The 17,261-nt window shown below is 36.8% G+C and overlaps 1 protein-coding gene across 7 annotated transcripts in view; it reads left to right on the plus strand.

Moving 5' to 3' along the window:
- Positions 1-17,261, plus strand: part of akt3a (v-akt murine thymoma viral oncogene homolog 3a) — a 442,785-nt gene that overhangs the window by 306,831 nt on the left and 118,693 nt on the right. The gene's annotated exons all lie outside the window — the stretch shown is intronic.

A 17,261-nucleotide genomic window follows, 5' to 3' on the forward strand; every position in this document is an offset into this window, starting at 1 on the left:
CTTGGTTGGGTCCTCAGAGATCTTGGCACCCCAGGAACTTGAAACTGCTGACCCTCTCCACTTCTGATCACCCTATGTGGATTGGTTTGTGTTCCTTCGTCTTACACTTCCGAAAGTCCACAATCAGCTCTTTCATCTTAGTGATGTTGACTGCAAGGTCGTTGCTGTGACACCACTCCATTAGTTGGTATATATCGCTCCCGTACGCCTCTCATCTCCATCTGAGATTCTACCAACAATGGTTGTATCATCAGAAAATTTATAGATGGTATTTGAGCTATGCCTAGCCACAAAGTCATGAGTATAGAGAGAGTAGAGCAGTGGGCTAAGAACACACCACTGAAGTGCACAGTTTTGATCCTCAGCAAGGAGGAAATGTTATCACCAATCCGCACAGATTGTGGTCTTCTGGTTAGGAAGTTGAGGATCTGATTACAGAGGGAGGTACAGAGGCCCAGGTTCTGTAATCAAGATTGTGGGAATGATGGTGTTAAATGTTGTGCTATAGTTGATGAACAGCATCCTGATATAGGTGTTTGCATTGTTCAGATGGTCTAAGGCCATGTGAAGAGCCATTGAGATTGTGTCTACCATTGACCTACTGTGGCAATTGGCAAATTGTAGTGGGTCCAGGTCCTTGCTGAGGCAGGAGTTCTGTCTAGTCATGACCAACCTCTCGAAGCATTTCATCACTAGATGTGAGTGCTACTGGGCGATAGTCATTAAGGCAGCTCATATTACTCTTCTTAGGCACTGGTCTAATTGTTGCCTTTTTGAAGTAAGTGGGAACTTCCACCTGTAGCAGTGAGAGATTGAAAATGTCCTTGAATATTCCTGCCAGTTGATTGGCATAAGTTTTCAGAGCCTTACCAGGTACTCTGGGACCTTGCACCTTGTGAGAGTTCAGCCTCTTTAAAGACAGCTTTACAGCTTACGCTGTCTACTACAAAGTTAAGAGAGGTATTGTGGATTTGGAAGCAAAGGACCTTCCAGAAAGGGGGGAAGCACTGGAAGTGAACATCCTATGAGATGTGGAACTTGCGACTGAAAAATAACATCTCAAGTGAACCCATAGTTGGAAAATATTTTGGATCATACTTAAGAATTTAAGATAGTGTAAGATGAAATAAATTTTCAGCTATATTATTATGTATTTTGGAATAATCCCTTATAGGTTGGCAATAAAATCCAATTAGACAATGCATTTTAAATGGGATTTTAAAAAAGATTGGCTATGATCCATTCAGTACCCAGTTCTTTTTATTTGTTGAAATAATTTCTGTTTTGTACATCACGTCTTTGTAATGCAGGGATTGTCAAATATAACATTGCACTATTGTTCTCAATCTGTAATAAAATTGCGAAGAAACATGCCATGTTATATTTCTGTCACTCTTCATTTATACTGATCTAGCCAAATCTGAAAGTCGATGTTCTAGTAGAATTAATTTTGTTACGATTGGCTGAGTGGATAATATGATCAACTCCAGCTTTGATCTCCCTCAGTCAGTTGCAGATAGCTTAATTCCAGCAGCTGTTTTCTCATTTTTCCAGTGTTGCTATTTCCTTACTGTTTTTGTCTTTCCATTATCTACTATGGCTATTAAAAGTTTTTTTTCATGGTTTGTTGACTGCTTTGTTTCCCACTTATTTTTCCAATAAACTGTTAAGATGTATATGATGTTTTTAATCTTCAATTTCTACTTCAAATAACTTTAGTGTTACATGCTTCAAATGCAGATTTCCTTCCTAGTTTTTATTATCTGTATCGTAATTTGTTTTCCATCTGTTTTTTCTTTACTATGCCAAATTCTTTACTTCTAATGAAATTCAATTCTCTTGTGGCTTTTTTTCGTTCAACTGAATTCTTGTATCTATTCACCTGCACATCCAAAATGTAACCCCACTACTGCCTTCTGAACTCACTCAATCATTTATCAAGTTCCCTGTTTAAGTAGTATACTCCAGCAACAACTGCATAACCCAGAACAGGTGAGGCCTCAACAATGCTTTATAAGGTTTCAACATACATCCTTGCTTTTATATTCTAATCCTCTTGAAATTAATATTAACATTGCATTTACTTTCCTCACCATTGACTCAACCTGAAAATGAACCTTTAGGGAATCCTGCACAAGGACTCCCAAGTCCCTTTGCACCTCAGTTTTTTGTATTTTCTCTCCCTTTAGAAATAGTCAACCCTTTCATTTCTTCTACCAAAATGCATGACCATACACTTCCAGACACTGTGTTCCATTTGCTATTTCTCTACCCATTCTCTTAATCCAAGTTCTTCTGTAGCCTCTACCTCCTCAAAGCTACCTTCCCCTCTTGCTATATTCATATCATCTTAAAACTTTGAAACAAAGCTGTCAATTCAATTATCCAGATCATTGACGTATAGCGTTAAAAGAATCGGTCCCAACATAGATCCCTGTGGAACACCAGTAGTCTCTGGCAGCCAGTTAAAAAAGGCTCCCTTTATTTCCACTTTTTGCCTCCTGCCAGTCACTACTGCTTTATCTTTCCTGTAATACCATGGGCTCGTAGCTTGTTAGGCAGCTTCATGTTGGCATTTTCAGTCATCTGACTCTTAACAAAGGTACCTCCTTTTGCTTGTATTGTCACCCAACTGTTTCTACTTGCTTCACATTCTTCTGAAATCCTGATCTATGCTTAGTCTAGACAAGACATTCCAATGTATGCTAACTTGTCTTTCTGGCTCTGTTGTCTGAAAACTTGGACTTTATTGCCCTTGTCCAAGCTTGCACTGTCCCACCTATTTACTCATTGCCTCCAGCTTTTGCTAGAGCAATACCAATGTTTAAAATATTTTTAACCTTGCATTAAATTCCCTTGCTTTGCTTTATAATTTAATACAGTCCAAAATGTCCTACCTTTTCTTAAGCTTTTGCAGGTGTGAGCAATTCCAAATTGAATTGAAACTCAAAACTACATGTTGGAAATCTGAAATAAAAACAGAAATATGCTGGAAGAAGCAAGTTAGATAGCATTTATGAAGAAAGCCTAGGTTAACATTTCAGATATTTCTTTCTCCAGAGGCACTGTATGATCTGCTTAACATTTCCATCGTTCTCATTTTGGTTTCTGGTCTCAGCAACAGTTCTGACCTGTGTTTCACAGCTTTACGTAGCTCATTGTTTTCTTTCTCTCACCACCCTCATTAATCAATCATCTGGACTGCTCCATAAAAGGCAAAATCACCTTGGCAAGCATGCTACCACTTTATTGTAAATATTCCTTTTGTCCTATCCATCTCTTTCCTGCACTGCAATTTAAAATTAGTTTGCTCTCCCACTTTGCAGGAAGCATGGTAACACCTCAGCATATTGGGACTGAGTTGGTTTTTGATTCTACGATGCATTTCACTGTGTGTTTCAATGTACATGTGACAAATAAAGCTAATCTTGTGTTTTGTATTTCTGATGACAAATCTTGATCTGAAAAGCTAACTTTCTCTTTCTAGATATGCATATTTTCTGCCCCTATTTAATTGAGTTGCCATAGTTGTTGTATATTCATTTTCCAAATCCCAAGGATTACTTAAAACTTACACACCACTCTCTCTCAAGCATGCAGTGTTTAAAAATTGACCTCACTGACTAAGTATTTTGGTTATTTACCAACCATCTCCTTTTGTGGCTTAATCAAATATTGCATCTATTTACTTTCAATTCAAATAGTTGCTTTTATCCTTGGAAATCCATGTAGCTCCTTCCTATCCTTAATTTTTCCACTCTCCTGGGAATATCTATTCTGCACCTGAACTAACTTTTTCAGTTGCACTCGAATCTCTTTATGGTAGGATGTTAAGGATATTTGAAGAAAGAACAGCAATTTAATGGCCAAGTTGAGGGAATGTAAAACCAGTGCTAAATTATTAGAGGTTCAGCATCCACATTGTGTAGTTTAATGAATCAAAATGAAGTTACAGCAAGCTCGGTTGCTGAAGAATTTTCCTTGATTTTTTTTGCTGGGCCACCTCACTTGTCTCTCAGGTGACATGCTTTTCTTTTATTCTATTGATCAGCTTCGATTAAGAATGATGATGCAATCTGTTGGGTATAATTAGTTGCCTACTCTAAATGGTTTGCAGGTAGCTTCAGGCAGCTGTTAAGCTACCTTGTGTGTCATCTGGGGAAGCTTTGTCATTGCTTTGACATCTGAAGTGACAAAAAATAGTGTGTAAATTGCTTTGGCACAACATTGTCCAGTACCTAGTTTCCACTGCAAATTGTTTTGGCAGTGATTTGGTTTGGACCTACTGTCAGCTGCTAAGTGAAGCAAACAATTCAGCTTTCCTGACATAGCTATTAGCACTATTGCTACATTTACCCAAATCATGTGACTTGACCAGAAGCTGAAAGAAGTTAATGACTTAATTAGTCACTATTTTGAACATGAGGCTATTTTAAATGATTAATTGAAAAGAATTGATTATTTTAATGTGCGTCATAACAAATAAGATGACCATTTGAATTTATCCAGTTAAAACTATACACCTTTATTCCCTGCATAGCACAATGTAGTTTGTGTTTGAGAATTAAAAAGTTGACATTGTCTGTCATTCTAGGGACAATGTAATCATCAAGTCTAAATAAATTTGTTGTCACATTATATTCAGAAATGAATATAATTGTCATCAGCTAAATTGGGCTTTTTTTAAACAAAAACTATTTGGCCATGCATTTCTCTTCTGAAAATGTTTATATAGTTTGTATTGATTAGTTGCAATCAACATTGGTTAATCTGCTGTCAAATTGTGTTAGGCTCTCAAGGGGAAATGTCAAGTTGTAAATTATCAAAGAAATATTTGACAAAAACCATTTGACCTATAAAATTTACAAAGCTTCAAATTAAATTAGGATTCTGATGATCAAAATTGACTATTTCAATTTACATATTTCCAGTAGCTTATTTTTACAGTCCTGTTATTTATACATCCTGCTATTCTTGAGCTTCCATAAAACTTCCAACAATGTTGTTGGTTATTTTTTTTAAATAAAGAAAGTCTGTTTCCATCGTTTATAGCAGCAGCTTCACACACAGTGGCCATATTAATTAATTTATAAACATTAAAACATACCTAGCCTAGGTAAGCTAGGCTTACCTATAGCCCTCTATTTTACTAAGCTCCATGTACCTATCCAAAAGTCTCTTAAAAGACCCTATCGTATCCACCTCCATCACCATTGCCGGCAGCCCATTCCACGCACTCACCACTCTCTGAGTAAAAAACTTACCCATGACATCTCCTCTGTACCTACTCCCCAGCACCTTAAACCTGTGTCCTCTTGTGGCAACCATTTCAGCCCTGGGGAAAAAGCCTCTGACTATCCACATGATCAATGCCTCTCATCATCATACACACCTCTATCAGGTCACCTCTCATCCTCCTTTGCTCCAAGGAGAGAAGGCCGAGTTCACTCAACCTATTCTCATAAGGCATGCTCCCCAATCCAGGCAACATCCTTGTAAATCTCCTCTGCACCCTTTCTATGGCTTCCACATCCTTCCTGTAGTGAGGTGACCAGAACTGAGCGCAGTACTCCAAGTTGGTTCTGACCAGGGTCCTATATAGCTGCAACATTACATCTCGGCTCCTAAATTCAATTCCACGATTGATGAAGGCCAATACACCGTACGCCACCTTAACCACAGAGCCAACCTGCACAGCTGCTTTGAGCGTCCAATGGACTCAGATCCCAAGATCCCTCTGATCCTCCACACTGCCAAGAGTCTTACCATTAATACTATATGCTGCCATCATATTTGACGTACCAAAATGAGCCACTTCACACTTACCTGGGTTGAACTCCATCTGCCACTTCTCAGCCCAGTTTTGCACCTTATTGATGTTCTGCTGTAACCTCTGACAGCCCTCCACACTATCCACAACATCTCCAACCATTGTGTCATCAGCAAACTTACTAACCCATCCCTCCACTTCCTCATCCAGGTCATTTATAAAAATCACGAAGAGTAAGGGTCCCAGAACAGATCCCTGAGGCACTCCACTGGTAACCGACCTCCATGCAGAATCTGACCCATCTACAACCACTCTTTGCCTTCTGTGGGCAAGCCAGTTCTGGATCCACAAAGCAATGTCTCCTTGGATCCCATGCCTCCTTACTTTCTCAATAAGCCTTGCATGGGGTACCTTATCAAATGCCTTGCTGAAATCCATATATACTACATCTACTGCTCTTCCTTCAGCAATGTGTTTAGTCACATCCTCAAAAAATTCAATCAGGCTTATAAGGCACCACCTGCCCTTTGCAAAGCCATGCTGACTATTCCTAATCATATTATACTTCTCCAAATGTTCATAAATCTTGCCTCTCAGGATCTTCTCCATCAACTTAACTACCACTGAGGTAAGACTCACTGGTCTGTAATTTCCTGGGCTATATCTACTCCCTTCTTTGAATAAAGGAACAACATTCGCAATCCTCCAATCCTCGGGAACCTCTCCTGTCCCCATTGATGATGCAAGGATCATTGCCAGAGGCTCAGTAATCTTCTCCCTGGCCTCCCACAGTAGCCTGGGGTACATTTCATCCGGTCCTGGCGTCTTATCCAACTTGATACTTTCCGAAAGCTCCAGCACATTCTCTTTCTTAATATCTACATGCTCCAGCTTTCCAGTCTACTGCAAGTCATCACTACAGTCACTAAGATCCTTTTCCATAGTGAATACTGAAGTAAAGTATTCATTAAGTACCTTTGCTATTTCCTCAGGTTCCATGCACACTGTTCCACTGTCACATTTGATAGGTCCTGTTCTTTTATGTCTTATCCTCTTGCTCTTCATATACTTGTAGAATGCCTTGGGGTTTTCCTTCATTCTGCCCGCCAAAGCCTTCTCATGGCCCCTTTTGGCTCTCCTAATTTCCTTCTTAAGCTCTTTCCTAATGGCCTTATAATCTTCTAGATCTCTAACATTACCTAGTTCTCTGAACCTTTTGTAAGCTTTTTTTCTTGACTAGATTTATTACAGCCTTTGTACACCACGGTTCCTGTACCCTACCATATTTTCCGTCTCATTGAAACGTACCTATGCGGAGCTCTACACAAATATCCCCTGAATATTTGCCACATTTCTTCCATACTTTTCCCTGAGAACATTTGTTTCCAATTTAAGCCTCCAATTTCCTGCCTGATAGCCTCATAATTCCCCTTACTCCAATTAAATGCTTTTCTAACTTGTCTGTTCATATCTCTCTCCCATGCTATTGCAAAGAAGATAGAGTTATGATCACTATCTCCAAAATGCTCGCCCACTGAGAGACCTGACACCTGACCAGATTCATTTCCCAATACCAAATCAAGTACAGCCTCTCGTCTTGTAGGCTTATCTACATTCTGTGTCAAGAAACCTTCCTGAGCGCACCTTACAAACTCCACCCCATCTAAACCCTTCCCTCTAGGGAGATGCCAATCGATATTTGGGAAATTAAAATTTCTTATCAGGGCAACTCTGTTGTTATTACATCTTTCCAGGATCTGTTTCCCTATCTGATCCTCGACATCCCTGTTACTATTAGGCGGCCTATAAAAAAACAATAATATCATCAAAAAAGTAATGCTATCATCAAACTTGCTGAGCAACCAGTTACATTGAAGAATTCTCCAACAGGAAATCAACATGTTAAAAAGCTGAATGTCACGCTAAATGTTTAAATTGTTTTGCAGAAACCAACGTTTAATTGAGATAAACACGAGAGTGAAAGCTGAAATCTTCTAAATGTTAAAAGTTTGGTTTTGAAAAGTATTCACAATCACACAATTTTGAAATATTTTGATAGGATTCTTGTAAGCTTTTTAAATTGTTTAAAGTAGCCTAGTGTTTAAAATAGTGACTACCGTAGATTCCGGATTTTAAGCCGCTACTTTTTTCCCACATTTTGAACAGCTTTGAACTCTGCGGCCTTTAATACGGAGCGGCTAATGCATGATTTTTTTCATGCCGCCAAAAACATTTTGCCTCGTAACAGTAGACCAATAAAATTGATGAGTAGTTCACAGAGGTCCAATGAAATTGTACGATAAATCAAGCGCACTTTCACAATTAAATTATTGTAAATCAGTCATTTGTACTCACCCTCTTCAACATGGAAAACACTCGAAGAAAAGCATTGTGCTGCCTTTATGGCAGTTATTTAGTTTATAATATTTTCGCTTAGTAATTCATTTGTTAGTAATTTCTAGTTAAAGTTAGAAGTGTTTTAACTATATTTGTTTTCTGTACTACATCGCGGGATGCTATGACGTCACACCCGGTTTCGCCGCGTCTTGTGGGAAAATGCCGGTTTGCGATAAACGGGACGGCGGGGGGCGAGCGGCGGAGCGAAAACGCTGCTTTTAAGTTAAAGGCGATCAATAACTTTTCCTGGTAGGCTGCAGTATATATATTTTTTACCAGTCGTTAGGAGATATTGGAATGTTGTTCAGTAAAAAAGTATACGCAACGTATATTTAAAAGTAGCCGCGTTACAGGCACGGTTCGAAAAAAAGCATTTGCAATATGTATTTGTCTATGTTAGCATATGGATTTAATTAAAAGTTAAAAAATCCTCACGTGTAATATCTTTCTGTGTAAATATCTCATATTACAAGGTGGGACACCTGCGGCCGAAAATCCGGTGCGGCCTAAAATCCGGTGCGGCCTGTACAAGTAAAAAATTGATTTTCTTTCTAAAATTAGAGCCAGCGGCTTTTAATCAGGTGCGCTCTGTAGTCCGGAATCTACGGTAATTAAGTCGTTAACTTCTTTCTCTCGTGATTTCTTTCCTATCAAATTCCTTCTTTAGCCCTTTACCTCTACCCCTATTCGCTCCCAGTTTCTCAGTTCATCACTTTCCCCCCACTTGGTTTCACCCATCATTGATTGACCAGTTTATACTTCTTTCTCCTCCCCTCACCCCCCCCCCCCCCAACACCTTATTGTGGCTTTTCTCACCTTCCTTTCCAGTTGTGTTGAGGAGTCATGGCCTGAAATAGATATTAGTTTTAGTTGCTATTCCAAAGCACAAGTTCCACTTTTTTTTATTAAACTTTTTTATTGTGTTTTCAAGTAATTACAGAATAAAAGCGTATGAAAAAAATGTATATTACCCATCCCCCCTCCCCTTAACCCCTCCCCCCTAACATCCCTATAGAAAAAAAGAAGAAAGAGAAAGAAAGAATGCCTGGATATTGGAAGATCCCCACATGCTCCATGGAGTTCGTAATAACTTTAGTATATATACTTATTTCTTTCCCCAAATAACCAATTATTTCATCTTTGGAGCACCTATATATTTAATCCTATCTTTTGTAAATAAGGGTGCCAAATTTTCAAAAATGTTTCATATTTATCTCTTAAATTATAAGTAATTTTTTCAAGTGGAATACAGCCATAAATTTCTTTCTTCCAACGATCTATACTTAAATATGTATCCGATTTCCAAGTAACTGCAATAGCCTTTTTGGCTACTGCCAATGCAATTTTTATAAATTCTTTCTGATATTTATTCAATTTGGGTATCGGTTTTATCCCTTCAATATCACCTAGTAAAAGTAATATTGGATTATGTGGAAGTTGTATTCCAATAATTTGTTCCAATAAAACTCTTAAATTTGTCCAAAAAGGTTGAATTTTAGAACAAGACCAAGTAGAACGTAAAAAAGTACCAATTTCTTGGTTACATCGGAAACACTGATCAGATAAATTTGGGTTTAATTTATTTATTTTTGTGGTGTAATATATAACTGATGTAAAAAAATTATATTGCACTAATCTTAATCGGACATTTATTGTATTTGTCATACTCTCAAGACATAGTCTTGACCAATTTTTTTCTTCAATTTTAATATTCAAGTCATTTTCCCATTTTTGTCTTGACTTATGGACTCCTTGTTTAATTGCCTGTTTTTGAATCAAATTATACATACAAGAGATAAATTTTTTAATCTTTCTTTTTTGAATTAAAGTTTCTATTTCATTAGATTTCGGCAATAACATTGTTTGACCTAATTTTTCTCTTAAATAAGCCCTTAGTTGAAAGTAACAAAAAAGAGTGTTGTTTGATACTTTATATTTATTCTTTAATTGATCGAATGACATTAATATACCTCCTTCAAAACAATTTCCTATATATCTAATCCCTTTTTGAAACCAATTATATAAAAGTTGATTATCCATTGTAAAAGGAATGTCTATTTTGAATTAAAGATCTCTTTGCTAATAAGGATTTCTTTGTCTCATCGTCAACATTTATCTTATTCCATAAGTCAATCAAATGTTTTAATATAGGAGATTCTTTCTTTTCCCGTATCCATTTAGATTCCCATTTATATATAAAATCTTCTGGTGTGTTTTCTCCTATTTTATCTAGTTCTATTCTAATCCATGCCGGTTTATCTTTCTCAAAAAAAGATGCAATAAATCTAAGTTGATTTGCTTTATAATAATTCTTAAAATTTGGAAGTTGTAACCCTCCTAGATCAAATTTCCATGTCAATATTTCCAACGATATTCTTGACATCTTACCTTTCCAAAGAAACTTCCTCACATATTTATTTAGCTCTTGAAAAAACTTCTGGGGTAGTTGTATTGGTAGTGATTGAAATAAATATTGTAGTCTAGGGAATATATTCATTTTTATGGTATTTACTCTACCTACTAATGTTATTGGTAATACCATCCATTTATCAAGATCTTCTTGAATTTTTTTCAATAGTGGTAAATAATTTAATTTGTATAAGTTCTTTATGTCATTATCAACTCTTATATCTAAATATTTTATACCATTTGCCGGCCATCTAAATTAGGTTATTAATCGACATTGACTATAATCTCCTTTAGTAAGAGGTAAAATTTCACTTTTATCCCAATTTATTTTATAACCTGATATTTTCCCATACTCTTCTAATCTATAGGATAATTTACGCAACGAGTGCAATGGGTTTGTTAGATAAAGCAGAACATCATCAGCAAATAAGTTAATCTTGTATTCTTCCTGATTAACTCTGAAACCCTTAATGTCTGGGTCCATTCTAATTAATTCAGCTAATGGCTCTATCGCCGACACAAATAAAGCAGGTGATAATGGGCAACCTTGCCTAGTTGACCTTGTTAACTGAAATGGTGTTGAAATTTGACCATTTGTCACTACTTTAGCTTTGGGATTAGTATTTAAGGTTTTAATCCATTTTATAAAAGATACTCCTAATCCATATTTTTCCAATACCTTAAATAAAAAATTAATCCAATCTATCAAATGCTTTTTCTGCATCTAAAGCAACTGCCACGCTCATTTCCTCCCTCTTTTGCGCTAAATGAATTATACTAAATAATCTCTGTTTAGTTCTCATAATTGCTTTTTCTGTTCGATATGTTTGGTGTATTATATTGTAACTTATTAATAAGTTGTCTTCGTTTTTCTTCTGTCATATTTCTTTGAGATTCTTTTTCTAATTTTGTATTCTCTTTTTCCAATTGATCTATTTCTATCATATATTCCTTCTTAATTTTAGAAGTATAACTTATTATCTGACCTCTCAAATATGCTTTCATTGCTTCCCACACTATAAATTTATCATCAACTGAATGTTAATTTATATCTAAAAAGAACTGAATCTGCTTTTTCATAAAATCACAAAAATCTTGATGTTTTAATAATATTGAATTAAATCTCCACCTATAAATTGATTCCTCTTTATCTATCATTATCATTGTCATTATTAAAGGAGAATGATCTGACAATATTCTTGCTTTATATTCCACATTTTTCACTCTATCTTGAATATACGTTGATAATAGGAAAAAATCTATCCTTGAATATGTTTTATGTCTATTTGAATAAAATGAATAATCTCTTTCTTTTGGATTAATTCTTCTCCATATCAATCAAATTTAAGTCTTTCATCAATGATAGAGTTAATTTTACTGCTTTTGATTTTGTGACAATCTTTGTTGATCTATCTAAAACTGGATCTAGACAAAAGTTATAATCTCCACCTATTAATATTTTATCATGTGCATTAGCCAAGTTCAAAAAGACCTCCTGTATAAATTTTACATCATTTTCATTTGGTGCATAAATGTTCATAAGGGTCCATAGTTCTGAAAAAATTTGACAATGTATAATTAGATATCTCCCCGCCGAATCAATTAATACGTTTTGTATTTTAATTGGTAAATTTTTATTAACCAAAATTGCAACTCCTCTCGCCTTTGAGTTAAATGAAGCTGCAATAACATTTCCAACCCAGTCTCTTTTTAATTTCTGATGTTCTATGTCTGTTAAATGAGTTTCTTGTAAAAAAGCTATATCTATTTTCATTTTTTTAAATGTATGTTAAAATTCTTTTTCTTTTTACCGGCCCATTAAGCCCATTAACATTAAAACTTAAAAAATTCAGTAAATTAGTCATTTTTTAAAAACTATATTATTCCAATCTATAATAATACCTAATCTTTCAACTTTCGTGGTATCCTGGGAAATCTTTCCAAAAGTCTCCATGTTGCTATGTGTGTCCCCACCAATCATCCAGGCAGAAAGATAGGAGAAAAATAGAATATAAAGTAAAAAACAAAATACCCCCCTACTAATGTTGTGGAAAAAAAAAGAACACAACATTACCCCCCTCTGTTGTATGGGTCATGGCAATCGCCATGATTACACACGTGAATCCCGCAGTAACCGATCCAAAACTCCCCAGCCCCCCCGCAACATAAAAAAGTATATATATATATAAGAAGAAAAAAAAATACTATTCTCAATTAGTATTTCTAAAATTTTGCTTTTCTCCCCTGTAATATCCGTAAATGTCCATCACTTCTATCTTCATCTTTAATCCATTACACTTGGAAGTCTCTATGTGTAATTAGCCAATAGATGGAAGTTTTTGTGCGAACACCTCTGCATCTCAATAATCGGAAAAAAATCTTTTTTTTCCCTCCTCCAAAAAAATTATCGGTGTTGCTGGGTGACGCATTATAAATTTATAACCCTTTTCCCATAAGGCTTTTTTCACTGGGTTAAATTCCTTCTTTCTCTTCAAAAGGTTGTAACTTATATCAGGATAAAAAAGAACTGGTTTCCCTTCTATCATCAATGGCCCGTTTCTATTTTTGGCAATTTGGACAGCCGCCTTCAGGATCTTTTCTTTATCTTGGTATCTTAAGCATTTTATCAAAATTGATTGTGGATTTTGATCAGCTTGAGGTCTTGACCTTAAGGATCTATGAACCCTTTCAATCTCAATTGCAGTTTCTCTTTCCATTTCCAATTTTTCAGGGATCCATTTTTGAAAAAATTTTATTGGATCTTCTTCTATATCTTCTTTAAGTCCAACAATTTTAATATTGTTTCGTCTACTAAAATTTTCAAGCTTATCAATTTTTTCCATAAATTGTTTTCTTTCTGATGTCCAGGCAGTATTCTCATTTTCCATTTTGTTCATTCTTTCAACCATGTCTTCCGTTTTAGTTTCCAAGTCCATAATTCTCTTTTCCATTTTTTCCTGTCTCTTTGTCATTTTATCAAGCATAATCTCCATATTTGTCATTTTTTTTCGAGTACTTTTTGATTACTTTTAATGCGCCTAATTTACGCATTATTTGCCTCAAAGTCTTTTCTATATTTCCAGAAGAACTTTTACCTCCATCTTCGTCTGATCTTTCCAGAGAATCTGACTCTCCCTCAGATTCACTTTCACTTTCGGTTGCAGTCGTAACTGGGCTTTGTAGTTCTGGTTACTTCCGTTTGCGCATGCTCCTTCCTTCACGTTTGTGCAGTTCTCGTTGGTCTTTTCCTTTAGAAATGGCCGATGTTGCCGCAGTTTCCTGTTCTGTATCGCCGGTAGTATAATGTACCTGAGTCCGCTGTTCTTTAGTAGAAGTGGGCCTTGCTCCTGTTCCAACTTGCGTTGTCTTCCCGGCAATAGTTTTCTTCATCTTCTGTTTTTGAGGCATAGCTTGAAACAATCCGGAGTAGTTTATAAGTAACTTTTAAAAAGTATTGACTAACTTTTCTTCACTTAAACATTAATTTATTGACTTTTTACGGGAGAGCTGGGTTCCAGCGTCTCGATCCTACGTCATCACGTGATGTCCGCAAGTTCCACTTTTTGATGATACTTGGCCATGACTTAATAATAAACAAAGTTGAGGTTTATAAATCAAATAGTGAATTTTTAAACCTATTTCACTTGGTCACTTTTTTTTATATATTCATTGCTCACTAATTCCACCCCCGCCCCCCCCAGTGAATACACCATTGCAAGCCTTATTTTCCAGCCAAAAAGCTTTGGTGAAGATAATGTAACATTAGCCTCAGAATTGGGTTGCATTGGATGGTAGTAGTAATTTCAAGATCAAAAAATAATCAAACAGAAGGAAAGCTATTTTAGCTCATTCATTTGTTAAAATTCACAGCAAGCATGTTATCTTTAAAACTGCATTAAAATTATTGGTAATATCCTGTTAATCCATCCCAATTTTCATCCTTTTAATAAGATCATGCATACTTTGCTACGGGTATGAATGGTTCTCTTACTCATTGTTCACTTGTTGTTGGTTATTGTTTTGTGCCAGCTTCATATTGAATGCCAAGTTTCAGTGTAACTACCTGAAACTTTGAGTATGTTTCTCAAAACCTGAAGATTTAAGTGTCACCTGCTGTTTGCTCTTGGATTCAACTAAGGCTCCGTCCACACTAGACCAGATCATTTTGAAAACATCGGTTCCGCGTAAAAACGATAGGCGTCCACACCAAGTGTTTTTGAAAATACCTCCATCCACATTAAAACAGGGTATATCGGCGAATCTCCTCCTACTGGGCATGTGCTGAAAACAAGCGACATGTTTGGTGTCGAATCTCGCTGTGAAGGACGTGATGTGCATTTGTCCAGTTACAGACTAGAAAAACTTAATTGCCAAACGATGGACAGCTGTCGGCTCTTTCGCAGGAGGACTTAAAACTAAAAAAAAAACAAATACTGGAGCTTATGGAGGCAACCGACAGGGAGTTCATGGACAGTATGACCCAGCTGACGACGAACATTGAAAAACTGACTAACTCTGTTGCATTAATAAAGCACTTTGTTAAATGTATAAAACATGTCTGCATCAGTGTTATCTTGTATTTCCATACAATGTTACATTAGGCTGCTACTCATCTATTGTCAGAGAAGTACTTGCATAAATAGGTAAACCACCTTCATACTAGCAAAGACAGAAAACAGGGCAAAATGAGTATACTTATTTATTCAATAAGTTATGGGTCAATGTATTTGGTGAGTACATTTCTAACTCTTCTGGCTTCAGTGTTGTTGTTGTCTGTTCTGAAATTGTTAGGTTGCATTCAAGAACACAATGAAATGGCGCGCTGCCGTCACCATCTGTTCCAGCATGTCATGACAGTGTTTTTAGATTTCTCTGGTTACCCCGTCCACACTGCTCTGCCCAATCCAGCATTTTCAAATTTTGTACACTCTGGAGGGTGTTTTAGAAAAACTCTGTTTTCGGGGGAGGAAAACACCGTTTCAGTGTGGACGGAGGGTCAAAATGAAGAGAAAAAGCTTCGGTTACGGATTTATCCAGTCTAGTGTGGACGTAGTCTTAGTGTTTCCCCTTCTCTGGTTGGACAAATTAAGTACATTAGAAAATAACTTTTAAAATCTTGGCTCCTATCTGGTTCATTTTACAGTTGATAACAATTGGGTCTCCTTAATAGCCACTGAAAGTTTATAAAATACTTCCACATTCTCAAGGGCAATTAAGTGCTGGCTCAGTCCCCAAAGTCCACATTCATTGAATTAATTAAAATAAAAATAATATGATTATATATTTTGGCATGATTGCCCACAAACTACTTATCTTTAATTATGAAAACTATCAAACACAACATTTTACAGTCAGCAAGTGTATCTGTAGAATTTTGTGTTACTTGTCACTAAAGAGATACTTGATCTAGTAATCTGGCCTGAGTAAAAATGGATGCTTGATGGTCAAGCAGACTTTGGGGACCAAAGGGCACATTTTTCAACTGTCTCTGTCTAATTAAACTTCCTAATCTAAGTACACTTGCATGAGTTTGCGATTTTTCGATTGTAACATGACTGCCCAGGGAATTCCAGTAATTTAATGGAAGACCCACATCTTTATCATAGTAACTCACATTTTTATCTGGTCACTTGTCTGTACACTACCTACAGTCGCATGAATATCCAGTGGTGAACCAGAGCTTAACCTTGGTAGTGACTGTGAAAGAAGAGAAGATTAATATCACCTTTAGATCACCTGGACAACACAAACGCCTATGTCAGGATGCTGTTCATCGACTGTAACTCAGCATTTAATACCATCATTCCCCCAATCCTGATTGAGATGTTGCAGAACTTGGGCCTCCGTACCTCTCTCTGCAATTGGATCTTCGACTTCCTAACCGGAAGGCTATAATCTGTGCAGATTGGTGATACCATATCCTCCTCACTGATGATCAATACTGGTGCACCTCGGGTGTGTGTTTAGCCCTCTGCTGTACTCTCTATGTATACATGACTGTGTGGCTAGGTGTAGCTCAAATACCATCTACGAATCTGCTGACGATACAACCATTGTTGGTAGAATCTCAGGTGGTGGCGAGAGGGCGTACAGGAGTGAGATATGCCAACTAGTGGAGTGGTGCTGCAGCAACAACCTGGCACTTAACATAAGTAAGACGAAAGAACTGATTGTGGACTTTCGGAAGGTTAAGATGAAGGAACACATTCCAATCCTCATAGGGTGATCAGAAGTGGAGATGGTGAGCAATTTCAAGTTCCAGGGTGTCAAGATGTCTGAGGATCTAACCTGGTCCCAACATATCAGTGCAGTTATAAAAAAGGCAAGACAACGGCTATACTTCATTTGGAGTGAGGACATTTGACATGTCAACAAATACACTCAAAAACTTTTATATATGTACTGTGGAGAGCATTCTGACAGGCTGCATCACTGTCTGGAATGGGGGAGTGGGGGTCTACTGCATAGGACCAAAAGAAGCTGCAGAGGTTTGTAAATTTAGTCAGCTCCATCTTAGGTACTAGCTGACAAAGTACCCAGGACATCTTCAAGGAGCAGTGTCTCAGACAGGCACCCAGGGCATGCCCTTTTCTCACTGTTACCATTGGGTAGTTGGTACAAAAGCCCGAAGGCACACACTCAGCGATTCAGGAACAGCTTCTTCCCCTCTGCCATCTGATTCCTA

The sequence above is a fragment of the Hemitrygon akajei genome, chromosome 7, assembly GCF_048418815.1.
Source record: "Hemitrygon akajei chromosome 7, sHemAka1.3, whole genome shotgun sequence".
Classification (NCBI taxonomy): domain Eukaryota; kingdom Metazoa; phylum Chordata; class Chondrichthyes; order Myliobatiformes; family Dasyatidae; genus Hemitrygon; species Hemitrygon akajei.